Below are 12,500 nucleotides of genomic sequence, written 5' to 3' on the forward strand. Positions count from 1 at the left end.
TATCCTTTTCGGGGCGGCTGCCAGAACAGCACGCGACGAAAGGTCCCGCGACAGAAGAGCACCGACAGAACAGCATGATGTCTAAAGAGCACGCGCAAAAGAGCACGGCGACAAAAAAGGGAAGCGACAAAAGCGTACGCGACAAAAGAGGAAAGCGTCAAAACAGCACAACGACACAAGAGAACGATTTTATAGAAAGCCTAAGGGGTCAATTACTTGTATTTTTAACGTAAACGTTATAATATGTGCAAAAGGCTCTCGAGTTTCCCTTCACGTTCCGTTACACCAGAGGGGGGAGATGGCAGAGGACCTATGGGTCCCGGGTGCCAGTCTAAAGTCACTGGAACAGTGACATTATGCTAGACAAACGAGCTACGCCACTGCGCCCAATTGTTACAGTGATCTGCTCTTGCGGTGTGCTCTTCTGTGCGAGCTATTTTGTCGCCGTGCCCCTTTTACGCTGTGCTCTTTTCTCGCGTGTGGTTTTGACGCCGTGCTGTATTGTCGGTTCTGGTTTGTCGCGGTACCATACTCTTTATATTTAGCTGTTCGCATTTAGCATATGTTGGTTAACTGCGGGCGTTGGACGTAAACTGCGACGCTTTGTACCAATGCCGGACGGGACATGCACTCGGTTTTTTTAACTGTGAGATGTTGTTAGCCCAACTTTCCTGTCGCCTTGATCTTTCACTACCGTCGTATTCAACGTAAAAAAAATGTCCAGCAAAATCTAATCCTTCACTCTTCGGCACGTATAAGAAGCGGGGGTGATACGGCATTGTCCCTCAAAATGGAATTGGCTGTGGAGGATGCAAGTTAGTGAAGCGCAAAATGATCGTCACTATTATAAATTTGTTGATGCATCCGTTAAAACTCACAACGATTTCATCACGGTAAGCTTCTCAGGACCATCATTTGATCGGATTGTTAGCTCCAATGTGCACTTTTTCTTTGTATGGCTTTCTATACCATCCACATTGGCCCTCTTCCCCTTCTTTTTCTCCTTTTTATTACCTTTATGCCAGCCTTCCTTGCATTCTATTAGAGTACGCAATTGACAGCGTTGACAGTGACAAGCAAGCATGAACATAAGCAACAAAGAAACAGGAGGGGCGGCCCTGGCACCCTTCATGCTTGCCACCAATAGCCGAACGACATTTCCAGTCACGCCTCGCGCCAAACTCGCCGTCTCGGCGGCATGAGGGTGTCACTTTCGAAACGAAGAACACAGGGTTCGGTGTCTGGTCTTCACCCCGTGATACTCGCCGAAGTTGTCGTTCTAGCGAAACATGATTAGATGAAAGGACCACCTTTCGAGGCAAGAAGAAGACCTTAGGGATGCAGATTGCCTAATGATTTGATTTGAACGAAATGTGCCGATATAGCGAGTGGTGGATTCGATGTTCCTAAGCAGCATCGCACGTAGTGCTCAGGAACGTTGGGCAGAAACATTGTTTTCCCAAGGAAAGCAGGGACCTCCAGTGACCGTAACGCCTACCTAAATGATTCTTGCTGCCGTGATGCATTTTAATGGGCATAGATTGAGTTGGGCGATTAATATCGAAGGTTGGAAGAGGGGCATAGGTGTTTTCACGCCAGCCATTACGGCAATTGTTGCCTCTTTGGAGGAGAGTGGCTTGTCATCTACATTAAATGTCCTGCCCAGGCTCTTACGGTGTTCGTCCCTGTGCTCCCGCATTCGTTTCTGCATCTGCACGGCGTTTCGTGCCTATTTGGCTTTTTAACAGCACAGATGCTTAAGCTTTTAGTTCCGCCGTATAGCGTTGCCAGAAAAAAATACCAAGAAACAGACCGAGCGCACGGAAGTGGGCGCCTCGTGAGGAGCGCTTGGCGTCAGCCAGCTCCTCGACTTTCGCGAACACACTGCCCAGCGTTCGTGGCGTAATCTCTCGCGTGCTATTCTCCTCACCAGTTCACGTGCGTTCGCGCCTGAAGTGGGAAGCACAGACGCCGAGTTCGAGCTGCAGTCGCCGAGTTCGCGAAGCCGGTTGCCACGTTTCTAGCGCGTGCTTACGCGGTACACTTTGGGAGAGATGTGAAAGCCTGCGGACGAAACTATACGGGCGCCTGCCAGTCATACAGAACTTTGAGCGGCAAGTTCAGAAATAAATGTGAGGTGCAACAGCCGGGTCTCCGACGAAGGGAGAGGGGTCACCAGCTCTGCTGTTTCTCCAGCTTTGCACCACTAGTGCAAGCTGTGGCAATTTTTATCTTTGCGGAAACTAAATTCACAGTTTCCTTTGCTCACGTTTCAAGGCCAGCGAAGCGCGCCGCGGCGGTAGGGTGGCGGCTGTGTTCGAATGGTTGCTCCTGCAAGGGCGTATACTGCTTGGCTCGAACGAGGAGAAACGAGGTCGCGTAATGAGATCACGTAAGCGGGGAAGAAATGTGAGCCAAGCTTCGCTGTTGTCGGCGGTAGCGTGGCCGACATTGACAGGATGACAAGAAAACAAAAGTTTAGAGAAGAGTTTACGTCTTTGTTACCGTGCTTAGACGAGGAAGTTAAGGCGCATCTCGAAAGAGATATTACAGTAGAAGAGATACGCGGCGCTATCGACGAGTTGAGCCCAGGGAAGACGCCGGGCCCTGATGGCCTGAGCGCCGCTTTCTACAAGGCGTTTAAGGGTGACATCAGCCCGGTTTTATGTAAAGTTTACTCTGAGGCGTACCATAAAGGTGTGCTGCCACCTTCTTTTCTTGTGTCTCACACTGTGTTTATACCGAAATCGGAGGAGGTTGCGAAACTCAGACAGATCCCTGGGTATCGTCCTATTAGTCTGACAAATGTCGACTATAAGGTTTTAATGAAAATATTGGCTAGCCGCTTACAGACTGTCATAAAGGACGTGGTAGGGCCGCATCAAACGTGCGGGATCAAAGGGCGGTCGATAGTTACAAATATTCATACTGCCCGAAGTGTTCTCGAGTGTTGTGACGCCATGCAAGGGACTTTGGCAATGCTCCAGGTAGACATGGCTAAAGCCTTCGATCAGGTGTCTCACGAACTTTTGTTAAATATGTTGGAACACGTGAATGTTGGTTCTGTTATTCTTAATGGTGTGCGCATGGCGTATACTGGGTGTTCTACGAGGCTTGTTATTAACAAAACGATCGGCACACCCGTTCCTGTTCAACGTGCCGTTCGTCAGGGTTGCCCATTGTCTCCGTTGCTTTTTTGTTTGTACATTGAAGCCTTTTGTTTAAGTGTAATCAGGAGCGAAGACGTCAAAGGTTTTAAACTTCAGTCGTGTGAAGTGCGGGTGTTAGCTTACGCTGACGACATTGCTCTCTTTTTTGTTGATAGGAGAAGCATAAGTATTGCTGTAAACACCTTGAAAATGTTTTGTAAGTACAGTGCCAGTGGTGTTAATTGGCAGAAATGTCTAGGCTTCTGGCATGGCCAGTGGGACAGTACGCCTAGTGTTTTCGAGTGTATCAGCTGGCAGACGACGCCGGTGAAGTACTTGGGAGTGCCCCTCGAGAACTATGTAGACAGCGACCCTTATTGGCGCAGTCAAACAGTCGAATTGCGTGAAAAGGCCGAGAAATGGAAGGGTAGCGGACTTTCAATATTTGCGAGGGCCTCAGTGTGTAATGTGTTTTTAATTAGCAAACTGTGGTATGTTCTACAGGTGTTGCATTGTTCGCGGGCACATGTACAGGCCTTGCACCGAGTTTTTGCTGTGTTGATTTGGGAGTCGTCATGGGAGAGAACCAGCCGTACGAACCTGTTTCGGCGCGTGCGTCTTGGTGGCCTGTCATTATCGCATCTGTTTTTGCGTCAAGTGGTAAATCGTTTTTTGTTTCTTCGGGATGTGAAGGACCCCTTTTTGCGCACTGTGTGTCAGGTGAAGTTGGCCAGAGCGCTTCCTGATTTTGTTGTAACGTCAGCTTCTTTTTCGTTTGGCGCAACGAAAGGCTACTTCCGTGAGGTGGTACAAGCCACCATGTTTTTGCGTGCACGCTTCACGCTAGAGTACTTATCTAGTGTGACGCGTAAAAGATTGTATAATGACCTCGTTGATTCCGTACTTCCCGTTCCATTGTATAGATCGCTCTACCGTGTAGGGCCAGGACAGGATGTGCTTAAGCGTGTGAAACGTATGGCGATTGGCCCATGGGTCAAGACTTTTTTCTTTAAACTTCACTCGGGCGTCCTTGATGTGAAAACGTGGCAGAAGGAAAAGGGACTGTTTTTGCCGGGTGGGGTGGACTGCTACCCGTGCAGAAAACCCGAGACTGTAGAACACGTGTTTTTGGACTGCTGGGACGGGGTCTTCTTTTGGGACGTGCTTCAGCGGACCCTCAAAAAAGATTTCCCTCTGGACGCTCACGGCATTAGGTTTTTACCGATTGAGAGTGACGAAGTACCTTACGACCTCGTGATGGTCCTGGCCCTACATGCAATTTGGAAATCCCGCATGGCCATACGCCATAGGGACGTTGACGCTAAATGGTCAAGGGAATATTTCGTTGATTCAATGCGCATGATTATTGAAGTGTGGAGGGCTCAGCCTGAGCCTCCAGAGTGGTTGCCTGTGATGGAAACACTGACCAACCTCAAACAATTTTAATCGTTTTTCTGCTGGCAAGGTGATGACTAGCAGTTTTATCGTTGCAGTTTTTTGTTTGATGGTGCTTGTTTTGTGCTGAGATATTGCAATAAAAAAAAAAAAAAGGTAGCGTGGCCGAGCGGTCTAAGGCGCTGGTTTAAGGCACCAGTCTCTTCGGGGGCGTGGGTTCGAATCCCACCGCTGCCAGATGTTTTTTTGTCGAAAAAATATCATGCAGCGCTGTTTGCTACCACCAAAAGGAAGTCCCCGCTTAAATATTTTTCTTATTAAGAACTCATTGCTGGGCAAGTTTTGTACGAGCGCTACTCACAACTGGGTCATTGTATTGGCTTGCGAGGTCATATAACAGTGAAGAGCAGGCGAGCCGAGCGCGCCTCTAGGCGCGACCACTTATCAGCCTTGGTATCAAAAATTTAAGTTAGACTTGAGAAGAGAGGTAGACGTGTCACTGATAGAACGGCCTCTTTCTTTAGGTGATATGTCTTAGAACGTTGACGGGCAGCTGTTTGGTTCCACTGATTTGTTAATTTTATCGACACAACGTTCGAAAGCTGAAAGCAACATCCTAATGACCATGTTAGGTCTGTTTCACTCGGTTCTTTGTGCTGTTCTCGTACCCAATTACTCTTGCTTTTTAACAATCACGCATTGTGAGCACAGGTGCCTCTGCCAGCTGCAACCGTCGGTAGCGTGGCCGAGTGGTCTAAGGCGCTGGTTTAAGGCGCCAGTCTCTTCGGCGGCGTGGGTTCGAATCCCACCGCTGCCAGATGTTTTTTTGTCGCAAAAATATTGTGTATCCCTGTTAGCTACTGACAATAAATACCCAGGCCCTTAGCATTTCTTTAATTAATTCGTCACGACGTTTGCCAGCTAAAAACAAACTCTTATTCCGATTTTATGCCGGTCTCATTCTGTTATTTGGGCTGTTTTTGCACGCCGTCATTCTTGACGTAGAATGTTTCCGTAGAAAAAAGGGAGAGATGAACAGTCAAACTGCTTGTTTTCCGGGAGAGAAGCAGACTGAAGGTTTGCAGCTGAAGGTTTGAAGAGGGCAGGCAGTAGTTGTCGAGGAATGCAGCAGCGGTAGAAGATTAGACATCAAATAATTTCTCGTTTCTGGGGAGCGGCTTCGACGGAAATAAGTGCAGACCATTGGTACGCGTGTGCACTGTTCCTGAAGTATACACTGGTGTCGTGAACAGTGTGCGGTCTGAACTCAAATACAGGCCAAACGTGGTTGCGAAATGTTGCTTGATATCAGGCTGCAACAAGTTTCATGAGGCATCTACAAAACTGAACTGCAGCGCGCTTGGTTTCAAAACGAACGACCTAGTAAATTATAATGAGCACGCGTGTGTAAATACTAAGATTCCTTTGGATAAAGCACGTGGAATCTGTGGAGGAAAGCGATGGGAGTAATTTGAGATAATGGTTGGATTCGAATGCGGAAGATATAATTTCAGCCCCTCGAACATCCAAAATGAGAAAGACCTGGCAAGTGTCTTTTCCAAGTTTTCATGAATAGCTATCTACGTTTACCGCCAAAGACATGGCTTACACAAACCGGCAGTTGGATGAGTTGCTAAAAGGCAAAGTGCGGCATTGTAATGTGGCACTCATCGGAAAATTTTAAACAGTTTGGTCATGTTCACAACATGGCAAAAAGTTGGTTTTAGTTTAATGTTCCTTAGTGAGACGTGGTTAACAATTACCCCACTCCCATTTCTGGGTGGAAAATTTCAACAATGACGCGAGATTTGACCTTACGAAATAACAGTGAGCAATTTTTGTAAGAAATGGAATTGATTTGGGCGTTCTATTTACAGCCTGTGCTCGTAAATTAAAGTATTGGTCATTAATACCTTTGTGGTACAAAGCGGGGTTTGCATACTGGCCTACTACTTCAGCTTTTAGAACTTTCATGAAAACCTTCGAACTTCCGATGGCATCCCTTGGCATCCCTTTCCGGTGTTACCGTTGTTTTATCCCATCTTTTTCTATGTAGAAATGTTGTTGTGTAATCGTTCATGATTGTTCATTTATCTGGCATGTGAATCTCCCAGTGGTCATTCTTTCCCTTCGGTATAATTTTAAATCACGCAGCTACATAGGTGAGACTGCTATAATTGACCATGTTGTTTATAACTGTGTTATAGCACCGGCAGACAAACATTAACTGTAATTTAATGGCTCCGCTATCTGGAATACTATACGCCTCGAGCGCGGCCTGTAGGGGCGCCACTGAAATCCCCCTAGCGACCCGTTTCGAAAGCAGCCGCGGGAGTCCGCGCCCCGCTCCCCAGTGCCGCCGCTGCTTTTGCGGCACGTTCACGACTGAGATTTACCGCTTGCGGGCGTTTAAAATCCATGTTTATGTGGAGCAGTCACTCTGTTCGCAAATGGAGTGTGTTCACGAGAGTGTAAATGTTTCTGACGCGATCTTAGGGAGGTATATTCGGTCTGTATAAGCGCCAGGTGTGTGCCACAGGCCAGCGTCGCGGAACCGGCGTATGATGGAGCCGATTGTAAGTACACTGACCTGAATTTACTAGCCGTGTCTCCGTAACCACCGGTTCCTCAGATGTTCATGCTACGGCTATACAGTATACTATTTAAATCGGTTTTGTACGCTTACTTAACCAGCGGAGCACTCATACCTGACTGCAAGCCAGTTACGTTTGCCAATATTATACCTCAGATATTGATCACCACCATTTACAAGCCAGTCTATGTTAATTTCGGGAATATTCAACAAAAGTACGATGGACAATGCATATTAATACTCGGGGATCAGCACATGACAGAGTCGTATTGTCGTGAGGTGAGCGCCCGCAAAACGTTCATCTGCTACATATATCCTCTGCGAGCAGCGCGGAGACAAGCTTAGAATATAATCCGCGTCCGCGACTAAATGCTTCTTCGAAATATCGTCATATGGCACAGGGAGCCTGCAGAATAAAGCAGAAACTGAAATCAGAGGGCCTTATCACATACCACACTCTTCCAACGTACGACACCTTTCATCGCGTAATTGTTGAACAGCCTACCCTACATACTTCCAAAAATGCGTCCGCCGTACGGTCAGCTCTTCCTTGAAGTAGAAAAACAAAAGGAAAGTGAATGCGAGATTTGCGTGTGGGATTACTAAAACGTTCATTGCTTGATTCCGCCCCGCATTTGTGCACAGCGTCCCCCTCCCCTCCCCCCCACTGATGTCTCGCGAAAAAGCAGTGCATTTCGCGTATAGTTGGTCTAGTGAACCCTACCTGGCTTAAGTTTCGATGAACGTCTTTAGCATGTCAGAAGCTGCACTTTTTTTTCGTTTCTGTTAGAGCTATTATGTTTCTTGATTCCGCACTTGCACAACATTTTTTTCCCGTGGTTTCATTAACTTGCCTTGGTTCTTGCTATATGACGTGTGTGGGCACATATTTAACGACGCACAGGCTTGGAATTTACTTAACATTTTCGCATGGTTTATATTCTTATAACAGGCATTAGTTATTATTGTCCGGGATTGGGTAATCGCATCCCCGAAACTCATTTTTCTGCGACGTATATATTCCAAACGAAGCCGCGTTCGTTGTCCACGCTGCAAAATGAAGCCAGCCTCTCATTGTGCCAGTGTCAGGTCTAAACGAGGCGACAGCAGAATTCATTTGTGCCTGATGTTTTATGAGGTGAGATGGGTGATATGCTGCTGCCGTCGCCGACGCCCGGAAGAGCGACGACGAAGAGCGCAGAACCGCGTCCCCGGGTAACTCTTGCAGGCGATCGCGTACCCTACGAAGACGCAGCTGCTTTTTAAGTGACCTAAACGTACTCTTTGCCTATAAACGTCACCATAACCAGCTTTTTTTAGGGCGCGGAAAGGCGAAAAGAAGCGAAACAGAACCAGAACACTGCACGAGCCCCTATCAGCCACGCAGCGCAAATCCCGTCAACGCCGCGGAGAAGCGGCGGCAGGCGGCGCAGCGATCGCGAAGCTCGAGGCGTATACTTGATGTTACGTATAAAATCCAATTGCTCCCAAGCCTTATTTTATTGCCCACTTTTTGATATATTTATGATTATGTTGCCTATATTGATAAGTTTCAGTATGTTCATTGGCCTTCAGTTATTCTTAACGAGCTGGATAATTCTCTGTTACTGAAAATAGAGCGTATTTTATATTGGACCCGGTACTAGACAAATGGCTGCTGGTTGGAGCACTGTAATGAATGAATGAATGAATGAATGAATGAATGAATGAATGAATGAGTCGTTCATGGTGAAAAAGACACCTTGACATAAAAAAAATATTATCGTTGGCTTGGCCGAGTGGTACAAAGCGCTGGTTTAACTCTCCAGTTTCTTCGAAGGCGTTGTCGCGTTGGTTTGCAGCCCACCGCTGCTAGAAAATTTTTATCGATAGAACTGGTGAACAGCTCGAGGAGGCACATTTTTAGTATTTACCTATTTTTTACCTGTTTTTAGTACCAATGCCTGACGCGTGTTTTAGTTTGATCTCTTAAGAACAAATCCCACATCTTATAATTAAGCGAATGTTGCTACTTACAGTTACGTATGTATGTGTTGCCTCAAATATGCTTGAAGTTTACTTTTTGTTAAACAGTGTTCCTATGTAAGATGAAGGCCACCAGTATGAGTAGTTTGGAATGGCCTTGCCTATATACACGTCTTACCCAAGCATTCCTTCAACTTATAGTCGGGCAGCCGAATCGAGGGACAGACAGACTAAAATTTGTTTGTTTATGTAGTCAAAGAGACTGTTGCGTTTAAATATACCCTGTTGCAGTGGTGGAAAATAAAACAGACGTCCTGTGCATAAACAGTTTGGTTATTCGCCACAACGTACGCCACCTGATAGCGGTATCTGAATTTCAATTCCCCGTGTCTCACTTGACTCATGCTGCTTTTCTATTCGCGTTTACTTTTGCGTTTTAACAATACCGCACTGTGAACAGATGTGCCTTTGTCATCATGGTTTATTTTTGTGTGAATGGAGAGAGTGTCCCGACCGCCCTAAGTATTACACAAGAGTTTTGTAGTATGACTTGTAGTTCCATTAACTTATGCAAATGTACTGAATTGTGGCACGGTGAATGGTTAAATGCCCCGAATGTTTTTGAAAACGTAACCTGGTCAATGCAGCCAAGTAAGTATCTGGGGGTACCCTTTGACCAGTATCGAGACAGCACGAAATACTGGAACGAAAAAGCACAGGAAATGCGCGCGCAAACGGCCACGTGGGAGGGCCGCGGCCTGTCCATCTTTTCCCGAGCAACAGTTTGTAATGTTTTCCTTTCCTCTATAAAATCTGGTATGTCATGCAGGCCCTCTCTTGTTCTCGACTGAATGTGCAGAAGTTTCATCACCTATTTGCGGTATTTGTTTGGCAGTCGACTTATGAAAGGACGAGCTGGAACAACTTATTCAGAAAAGTTAGAAGGGGAGGCCTGTCACTCTCGCATCTTTTTGTAAGGCAACTTGTTTCCCGTTTTATGTTTTTGCGGGATCAGGTGGACCCGTTTATCCGCACCTTCTTACAGCTCACGGTTGCGAGTGCTTTGCCCGACCTTGTAGTGACGTCAGCGGACGCTACACGTTACTCGGTTAGCCCCTTTTTGAGAGAAGTTCTTTTCTCCTGTCGTTTTCTAATGGCGCGTTTTTCTAGAGAATTTTTGTCTACTGTTAACCGCAAAAAATTGTCGCGTGACCTGATCGATTGTCTATTCCCAGAACCGATGTACCGTTCCTTGTATAGTGGCGGATCCGGACATCATGTTCTACGGTAAGTGAAAAGAATGCTAGTGCCAGGTCCTGTTAAAACGTTCTTCTTCAAATTACACACTAATACGCTACCGGTAAAAAAGTGGATGTGAGAAAAAGGTTTATTTTTGCCATGGTGTGCCTACTGTGCACTATATAAAAAACCGGAAAGTGTCGAACATGTCTTTATGGAATGTTGGGACGCTGTATTCTTTTGGGATGTCTTGCAACGTACCGTGAAAAAAGACCTCCCCCTTACCCCACGCGGAATTCGTTTCCTGGATGTCAAACCAGATGTTCTACTATACGACTTGTTTTTTGTATTGGGTTTGCACAGCATATGAAAGAGTAGAATAGAGGTACGGAATGCAGATGTCAATGCAAAGTGTGTTGGAAACCACTTTGTTGAACACGTGTGTAAGCTGCGCGAAGTGTTTTTGAAGCTGGAATACGAAGACGAAGTGATATTTGTTATGAATGAACTTGCTGTTTTAAAAGTTCACAAAAACGTAACCGCCAGCTAAAAGCGCGGCGGTTTTATGTATGTTCCTCTCATTTTTCAGCCCTGGGGGCTGATTCTGTAGTACCTGTTTTGTTGTGCCCAATCGGCAATTATGAGAAAAAAAAGTCAAGATGTGTCGGTAGCGTGGCCGAGTGGTCTAAGGGGCTGGTTTTAGGCACCAGTCTCTTCGGGGGCGTGGGTTCAAATCCCACCGCTGCCATACATTTTTATCAATTAAAAACCCGTGTAGAGTGTCAGCTATTGAGGAGGTCCATAGACACGCAAGTACATTATATAAGTTGTGAATGAGAAAGCAATGCTGTCCAAGTCCTTTCCCCGGAGTGCTACTTCCAGTTTCGATTTGCGAGTAAAGTTCTCGGGTTTTGCTGCGTGGTATCCACGTTGTACTGACGTCGATGTGGTCTGCTTTCGCTGCAACCGAGGTTTTGGCATCCAACGATGAATATGTTTCAGACGCAGGGGTGGTATGGTACGTACTTGCACGCATAAAGGCGTGGACCATTGCACACTTTTATCGAACGAATTGCGGAACAGCTCTAGGAGGCACATTTTTAGTATTTACTTGTTTTTGACCTGCTTTTAGTACCATTGCCTGGCGCGTTTTTTAGTCTAATTTCGTAAGAACTAATCCCACATCTTATAATTAAACGACCGTTTCTTGTCACAGTCGTGTACGTATTTTTTGCCGCAAATATGCTTAAAACTTTCTTTTTGTTGAACAGTGTTGATACGTAGAATGGAGCCCACAAATTTTAGTTTGTTCTTATAAGAAATAATCCCACATGTTATAACTAAACGACCGCTGCTACTTAGTTATGTACATATGCTTCGTTTCAAATATGCTTAATGTTCTCTTTTTGTAGAACAGTTTTGATATGTATGATGGAGGCCACCACGTTTTGAGTGGTCTTGCCTGTATACACTTCTTGTCCAAGCATTCCTTCGACTTATAGCCGGGAAGCCGAACCGAAAGGCTGGCTGACTGGCTAAAATCTTCACGTTTATGTAGTTGAAGGGACTGTTGTGTTTAAACATACTCTGCAGTACTGTTACGTAATAAAAAGAGACATCCTGTGCATAAACAGTTTTCTGATTCTCCACAACTTACGCCATCTGAAAGCGGTATATGAATTCCTATTCCACGTCAGTCTCACTTCACTCTTCATGCTGCTTTTCTATTGGCATTTAGTTTTGCCTTGTAACACTCCAACATTGTGAATAAATGCGCCTTTGTCATCACGAGCTGTCCGTAGCGTGGCCGAGTGTACCGTTTGACAGTATGCTGTATCAACTGCATAGCACCTGAAGAAACAGGATGGCGGTACGCTACTCCGAGCCAGATGTGAGACCCATCCGACAGTACTTCAAGCAGTCAATAGGTACTTTTGTGCGATAGTACAAAAACATAAGCCCTCAGAACCAGAGTGGCTACCCACCATTGAAGAATTGTTGGTAATGAGGGTATACTGAAATCCCCCCGCTGGCACAAGAAGTGCTGTAGTTCTTAGTGTGCGTATTAGGTATATGTACGTCATCATTTACGTTGCTTAGCTGATTATTCTGTTGAAGAAGGCAATAAAGAAAAAAGTAGCTTGGCCGTTTCGTTTAGG

The 12,500-nt window shown here is 46.0% G+C and overlaps 3 non-coding genes across 3 annotated transcripts; all 3 read left to right on the plus strand.

Moving 5' to 3' along the window:
- Window positions 1-4,699: 4,699 nt before the first annotated feature.
- On the plus strand, window positions 4,700-4,781 carry Trnal-aag (transfer RNA leucine (anticodon AAG)). The gene has a single exon. It is a non-coding gene; the product is annotated as a tRNA-Leu (tRNA).
- Window positions 4,782-5,279: 498 nt separating this feature from the next.
- Window positions 5,280-5,361, plus strand: Trnal-aag (transfer RNA leucine (anticodon AAG)). Its single transcript has one exon. It is a non-coding gene; the product is annotated as a tRNA-Leu (tRNA).
- Window positions 5,362-11,007: 5,646 nt separating this feature from the next.
- On the plus strand, window positions 11,008-11,089 carry Trnal-uag (transfer RNA leucine (anticodon UAG)). Its single transcript has one exon. It is a non-coding gene; the product is annotated as a tRNA-Leu (tRNA).
- Window positions 11,090-12,500: the final 1,411 nt, after the last annotated feature.

This window comes from Haemaphysalis longicornis, unplaced genomic scaffold, assembly GCF_048455015.1.
Source record: "Haemaphysalis longicornis isolate Haplotype H1 unplaced genomic scaffold, Haemaphysalis longicornis Haplotype H1 scaffold_7, whole genome shotgun sequence".
Classification (NCBI taxonomy): domain Eukaryota; kingdom Metazoa; phylum Arthropoda; class Arachnida; order Ixodida; family Ixodidae; genus Haemaphysalis; species Haemaphysalis longicornis.